Below are 8,199 nucleotides of genomic sequence, written 5' to 3'. Positions count from 1 at the left end.
ATAAAGACGGGGACCAAAAATTGAACACTGGCCATAAAGTCGGTGACCTATAATTGAACACTGGCCGTAAAGTCGAGGACCAATAATTTCACACTGGCCATAAAGACGGGCACCAAAAATTTCACACTGGCCATAAAGATGGGGACCAAAAATTGCACACTGGCCATAAAGACGGGGACCAAAAATTGCACACCGGCCATAAAGACGGGGACTGAACATTGTACACTGGCCATAAAGACGGGGACCAAAAATTGAACACTGGCCATAAAGTCGGGGACCTAAAATTGAACACTGGCCATAAAGTCGGGGACCAAAAATCGCACACTGGCAATAAATTGGGTAACCAAAAATTGCACAGCGGCCATAAACACGGGGACCGAACATTGTACACTGGCCATAAAGTCGGGCAACAAAATTCGCACACTGGCCATAAAGTCCAGGACCAGAAATTCAACACTGGCCATAAAGTCGGGGACGAATAATTGCACACTGTCCATAAAGACGGGACCAAAAATTGAACACTGGCCATAAAGTCGGGGACCAAAAATTGAATACTGGCCATAAAGTCGGGGAACAAAAATTGAACACTGGCCATACAGACGGGGACCAAAAATCGCACACTGGCCATAAAGTCGGGGACCGATAATCCACACTGGCCATAAAAACGGGGACCAAAAATTGAACACTGGCCATAAAGACGGGGACCGAGCATGTCCACCAAAAATCGCACACTGGCCATAAAGTCGAGGACAAAAAACTGAACACTGGCCATGAAGTCGGGGACTAAAAATTGAACAGTGAACATAAAGTCGGGGACCAAAAATCGCACACTGGCCATAAAGACGGGGACCAAAAATTGAACTCTGGCCATAAAGTCGGGGACTAAAAATTGAACACTGGCCATAAATTCGGGGACCAAAAATCGCACAGTGGCCATAAAGACGGAGACCTAAAATTGAACACTGGCTATAAATTCGGGGACCAAAAATTGAACACTGGCCGTGAAGGCGGGGACCAAAAATCGCACACTGGCCATAAAGACGGGGACCTAAAATTGAACACTGGCTATAAAGTCGGGGAACAAAATTTGCACAGTGGCCATAAAGACGGGACCGAACATTGTACACTGGCCATATAGATGGGGCCACAAATCGCACACTGGCCATAAAGTCGGGGATGAAGAATTGTACACTGGCCATAAAGACGGGGACGAAATATTGAACACTGGCCATAAAGTCGGGGACCTATAATTGAACACTGGCCATAAAATGGGGGACCAAAAATCGCAGACGGGCCATAAAGTCGGGAACCAAATATTGCACACTGGCCATGAAGTCGGGGACCAAAAATTGTACACTGGCCATGAAGTCGGGGACCAAAAATTGCACACCAGCCATAAAGACGGGGACCGAACATTGTACACTGGTCATAAAGTCGGGGAACAAAATTCGCACACAGACCATAAAGTCGGGAACCAGAAATTCAAAAATGGCCATAAAGTCGGGGACGAATAATTGCACACTGGCCATAAAGACGGGGACCGTTCGTACGTACATATGTACCTACTTATGAACGTTCGTTCCGTCGTTCGTACATACATACCTACCTACGTTCGTTCATTTGTTCGTTCGATCGTTCGTACTGTCGTTCGTTCTTTCGTTCCTTTGTTCGTTCGTTCGTACATACGTACGTACGTTCGTTCCTTCTTTCAATCTTTCGCTCGCTCGTTCGTTCGTATGTACGTACTTTCGTTCGTTCGTTCGTGTTTTCGTTCGTTCGTTCGTTCCTACGTACGTACGTATGTTTGTTCGTTTTTACTTACGTACTTTCGTTCGTTCGTGCGATTGTTAGTCTCTGACTTCATGGCCAGTGTTTAGTTTCGGTCTCCGACTTTTATGGCCAGTGTTCAATTTTTGGTCCCCGACTTTTATGGCCAGTGTTCAATTATTGGTCCCCGATTTTATGGCCAGTGTTCAATTTTTTGTCCCCGACTTTATGGCCAGTGTTCAATTTTTGGACCCCAACTTTATGGCCAGTGTTCAATTTTTGTTCCCCGACTTTATGGCAAGTGTTCAATTTTTGGTTCCCGACTTTATGGCCAGTGTTCAATTATTGGTCCCTGATTTTATGGCCAGTGTTTAATTTTTGGTCCCCGACTTTATGGCTAGTGTTCAAATTTTGGTCCCTGATTTTATGGCCAGTGTTCAATATTTGATCTCCGAATTTATGGCCAGCGTTCAATTTTTGGTCCCCGACTTTATGGCTCGTTTTCAATTTCTTGTCCTCGACTTTATGGCCACTGTTAGGACTCCGATTATGGACAGTCTATAATATTTGTTCCCCGACTTTATGGCCAGTGTTCAATTATTGGTGCCCGATTTTATGGCCAGTGTTTATTTTTGGTCCCCGACTTTATGGCCAATGTTTAATTTTTTGTCCCCGACTTTATGTCCAGGGTTTAATTTTTCGTCCTCAACTTTATGGCCATGGTTCAACATTTGGTCCCCGACATTATGGCCACTGTTTAATTTTTAGTCCCCGACTTTATGGCCAGTGTTTTATGTTGGTCCCTGACTTTATGGCCAGTGTTCAATACCTGATCCTCGATTTTATGGCCAGTGTTCAATTTTTGGTCCCCGACTTTATGGCTCGTTTTCAATTTCTTGTCCCCGACTTTATGGCCACTGTTAGGACTTCGACTTATGGACAGTCTATAATTTTTGGTCCCCGACTTTATGGCCAGTGTTTAATATTTGTTCCCCGACTTAATGGCCAGTTTTCAATTATTGGTCCAAGATTTTATGGCCAGTGTTTAATTTTGGTCCCCGACTTTATGGCCAGTGTTTAATTTTTAGTCCCCGACTTTATGGCCAGTGTGCGATTTTTGGTCCCCGACTTTATGGCCAGTGTACAATTTTTGGTCGCCGTCTTTATGGCCAGTGTGAGATTCTAGGTCTCCGACTTTATCGCCAATGTGCAATTTTTGATCCCTGACTTTAAGGCCAGTGTACAATTTTAGTTCCCGTCTTTATGGCCAGTGTGCAATTTTTCGTCCCCGACTTTATGGCCAGTGTTCAATTTTTGGTCCCCGATTTTATGGCCAGTGTACAATTTTTAGTCCCCGTCTTTATGGATAGTGTGCAAATTATTCGTCCCCGACTTTAAGGCCAGTGTGCGATTTTTGGTCCCCGACTTTATGGCCAGTGTTCAATTTTTGGCCCCTGACTTTATGGCCAGTGCTCAATTTTTGGTCCCCTTCTTTATGGCCAGTGTGCGATTTTTGGTCCCCGATTTATGGTCAGTGTACAATTTTGGTTCCCGACTTTATGGCCAGTGTGCGATTTTTGGTCCCCTACTTTATGGCCATTGTTCAATTTTTGGTCCCTGATTTTATGGCCAGTGTTCAATTTTTGGTCCCCGTCTTTATAGCCAATGTGCGATTTTTGGTCCCTTTCTTTATGGCCAGTGTGCAATTATTCGTCCCCGACTTTATGGCCAGTGTGCGATTTTTGGTCCCCGACTTTATGGCCAGTGTACATACAATTTTAGGTCCCCGACTTTATGGCCAGTATTCAATTTTTGGTCCCTGACTTTATGGCCAGTACTCAATTTTTGGTCCCCTTCTTTATGGCCATTATTCAATTTTTGGTCCCCTTCTTTATGGCCAGTGTGCGATTTTTGGTCCCCGATTTTATGGCCAGTGTTCAATTTTTGGTCCCCGTCTTTATAGCCAATGTGCGAGTTTTGGTCCCCGACTTTATGGCCAGTGTGCGATTTTTGTCCCCGTTCGTGCCTTCGTTCGTTCAATCTTGCGTTCGTTCGGTCGTACGTACGTACGTACGTACTTTCGTTCGTTCGTACATTTGCTCCTTCGTTCGTTCGTTCCATCGTTCGATCCTTCTTTCGTTTGTTCGTTCGTTCGTTCGTTCATTTGTACGTACGTTCGTTCGTTCGTTTCTTCATTCGTACGTACGTTTGTTCGTTCGTTTGTACGTACATACCTAAGTTCGTTCGTTAATTCGTTTTTTCGATCGCTCGTTCCTTCTTTCGTGCATTCGTTCGTTCGTTCGTTCGAATGTACGTTCGTGCGTTCGTTCGTTCGTTCGTTCGTTCGTTCCTACGTCTGGACGTGCGTACGTTCGTTCATTAGTTCGTTCGTTCCTTCGTTCGTACGTATGTTCGTTCGTACGTACGTACGTTCGTTCGTTCGATTGTTTGTTCGTTCTTTCGTTCGTTCATTGATACTATGTACATACTTATGTAAATACTTACATACGTACGTTCGTTCGTTCTTTTGTTCGTTTGTTCGTACGTACGTTCGTTCGATCGTTCCTACGTACGGATATATATACGTACGTTCGTTCGTTCTTTCGTTCGTTCGTTCATTCATACTTATGTACGTACGTACATACGTACGTTCGTTCGTTCTTTCGTTCGTTTGTTCGTACGTACGCTTGTTGGATCGTTCCTATGTACGGATATATATACGTACGTTCGTACGTTCTTTCGTTGGTACGTACTTTTGTTTGTTTGTTCGTTCGACGTTTCTTTCGTTCGCAGGTGCGTACGAACTGTCGTTCGTTTGTTCGTTTTTATTTACGCACTTTCGTTCGTTCGTTCGTACGTACCTACGTTCGTTCTTTCATTCGTTCGTTCGTTCGTTCGTACGTACGTGCGTTCTTTCGTTTAATCGTACGTTCGTTCGTACGTACGTTCGTTCGTTTGTACGTACGAGCGTGCGTTCGTTAGTTTGTTCGTTTGTTCGTTCGTTCGTACGTACATATGTACCTACTTACGTATGTTCGTTCGGTCGTTCGCACGTACATACCTACCTACGTTCGTTCATTCGTTCATTCAGTCGTTCGTACTTTCGTTCGTTCTTTCGTTCCTTTGTTCGTTCGTTTTTTTGTACGTTCGTTCGTTCGTTCGTTCGTTCTTTCAATCTTTCGCTCGCTCGTTCGTTCGTGCGTACGTACTTTCGTTCGTTCTTTCGTGTGTTTGTTCGTTCGTTTGTTTCTACGTACGTACATACGCTCGTTCGTTCGTTTGTTCAGTCGTATGTACGCTTGTTCGTTCGTTCGTACGTATGTACCTACATTTGTTCGTTAATTCGTTTGTTCGGTCGTTCCTTAATTCTTTCGTTCATTCGTTCGTTCCTTCGTTAATTCTTTCGTTCGTTCGTTCTTACATACGTACTTACATTCTTTCAGTGTTCAAATTTTGGTCCCCGACTTTATGGCCAGTGTTTAATTTTTTGGTCCCCGACTTTATGGCTAGTGTTCAATTTTTGGTCCCTGTCTTTATGGCCAGTGTGCAATTATTCGTCCGCGACTTTATGTCCAGTGTTTAATTTTTGGTCCCCGACTTTATGGCCATGGTTCAATATTTGGTCCCAGACTTTAAGACCAGTGTTTCATTTTTGGTCCCCGACTTTAAGGCCAGTGTTTAATTTTTGGTCCCCCACTTTATGGCAAGTGTGCGATGTTTCGTCCCCGACTTTATGGCCAGTGTTCAGTTTTGGTCCCCAACTTTGTGGCCAGTTTACAATTTTTGGTTCCTGACTTTATGGCCAGTGTGCAATTGTTGGTCCCCGACTTTATGGCCAGTGTGCAACTTTTGGTCCCCGACTTTATGGCCAGTGATCAATTTTTGGTCCCCCGTCTTTATGGCCTCTGTGCGGTATTTAGTCCCCAACTTTATGGCCAGTGTTCAGTTTTTGGTCCCCGACTTTATGACCAGTGATCAGTTTTTAGTCCCCGACTTTATGGCCTGTTTGCAATTTTTTGTCCCCGACTTTATGGCCAGTGTACAATATTTGGTCCCCGTCTTTATGGCAAGTGTACAATTATTCGTCCTCGGCTTTATGGCAAGTGTGCGATTTTTCGTCCCCGACTTTATGGCCAGTGTTCATTTTTGGTCCCTACTTTATGGCCAGTGTGCGATTTTTGTTCCCCGAATTAATGGATAGTGTTCAATTTTTGGTCCCGGACTTCTTGGCCAGTGTGCAATTTTTGGTCCCCGACTTTATGACCAGTGTGCAATTTTTGGTCCCCGTCTTTATGGCCAGTGTGCAGTTATTCGTCCCCGACTTCATGGCCAGTGTTCAATTTTTGGTCCCCGACTTTATGGCCTGTGTGCAGTTTTTGGTCCCCGACTTTATGACCAGTGATCAGTTTTTAGTCCCTGTCTTTATGGCCAGTGTGCGATTTCAGGTCCTCGACTTTATGGCCAGTGTTCAGTTTTTGGTACCCGACTATCTGGCCAGTATTCAATTTTTGGTCCCCGATTTTATGGCTAGTGTGCACATGTTTTGACTCCCAACTTTATGGCCAGTGTGCAAATATTTGGAACCCGACTTTATGTCCAGTGTGTCAATCATTGGACCCCCGACTTTATGGCCACTGTGCAAATGTTTGGACCCTGTCGTTATGACCAGTGTGCAAATGTTTGCACCCCGACTCTATAGCCAGTGTTCAATTTTTAGACCCCGAATTTATGGCCACTGTGTAAATGTTTGGACATCGACTTCATGGCCACTGTGAAAATGTTTGCTCCCCGACTTTATGGCCAGTGTGCAAATATTTGGATCCCGACTTTATGGCCAGTGTGCAAATGCTTGGACCCCGACTTTATGGCCAGTGTGCAAACGTTTCGACAACGCCATAATGGCCACCGTGTAAATGTTTGAACCCCAACTCTATGGTCACTATGTAAATGTTTTGACCCCGACTCTATGGCCAGTGTGCAAGTGTTTGGACCCCGACTTTATGGCCAGTGTGCAAATGTTTGGTCCGTAACTTTGTGGCCAATGTGCAAATGTTTGGTCCCCAACTTTATGGCCAGTGCGCAAATGTTTGTTCCCCGACCTTATGGCCAGTGCGCAAATTTTTGGTCTCCGACTTTGTGGCCAGTTTGCAAATGTTATTGATCCCCGACTCCATGGCCACTGTTTGCAAATGTTTGGACCCCGACTTCATGGCAACTGTGCAAATGTTTGGACCCTCGACTGTATGGCCAGTGTTCAATTTTTGGTTGTCGACTTTATGGCATCTGCAAATGTTTGGATCTCGACTTTATGGCCAGTGTGCAAATGCTCTGACCCGAAATTTATGGCCACTGTGTAAATGTTTGGACCCCGACTTTATGGTCAGTGTGCAAATGTTTGGACCCCGACTCTATGGCCACTGTGTAAATGTTTTGACCCCGACTTTATGGTCACTGTAAATGTTTTGACCCCGACTTCCTGGCCACTCTGTAAATGTGTTGTCTCCGAGTTTTATGCCCACTGTGTAAATGTGTGGACACCGACTTTTTGTCCACCTTATATACATATGTGAACCCTTAATATCTGGCCACTGCGTAATTTTGTGGACCCCGATTTGTGGACACTTGATATGTGTGGACCCCGACTTTCTGACCAATGTGTAGATGTGTGGACTCCAATTTGTGGACGCTATATATATATATATATATATGTGTGTGTGTGTGTGTGTGTATGTATATATATATATATACATATATATACATATATATATATATATATATGTACATATATGTATATATATACATATCATCATCATCATCGTTTAACGTCCGCCTTCCATGCTAGCATGGCTTGGATGATTTGACTGAGGACTGGTGAACCAGATGTCTACACCTGTCTCCAATCTGATTTAGCAGAGTTTCTACAGCTGGATGCCCTTCCTAACACCAACCACTCCGAGAGTGTAGTGGCTGCTTTTACGTGCCACCGGCACGAAGGCCAGTTAGGCGGTACTGTCGACGGCCACGCTCAAAATGGTGTATTTTACGTGCCACCTAAAAAGGAGCCAGTCCAGCGGCACTGGCAACAACGCCCTTTGTCACCAGCAGAGGTAAAAGCTCTTGGAACTTTGCCTAGGCTATTCTTATTCTAGCAGCTACACTTTCAGCACACCCTCCCCCACTACTAATTTGGTCACCTAGATAGCGGAAGCTATCAACTATTTCTATTTTTTTTTTTCCCTGGAATGTGACAGAAGTTGTTTTCTGCAAATTTACAGTGATTATTGCACCTGAACATCTGCCACATACAAAAACTAACTTGCTAGTTAACCTGCCTTTGATATTGCTGCACCTCTTATGTGTCCATAGCTTGCACCGGGTACATCTTATAGAGTTACTACCTACTCCTTTTCTACATACTGAGCAGGGCCATCT

The sequence above is a fragment of the Octopus bimaculoides genome, chromosome 1 (assembly GCF_001194135.2).
Source record: "Octopus bimaculoides isolate UCB-OBI-ISO-001 chromosome 1, ASM119413v2, whole genome shotgun sequence".
NCBI lineage: Eukaryota > Metazoa > Mollusca > Cephalopoda > Octopoda > Octopodidae > Octopus > Octopus bimaculoides.
Note: the sequence above shows the minus strand (reverse complement) of the source record.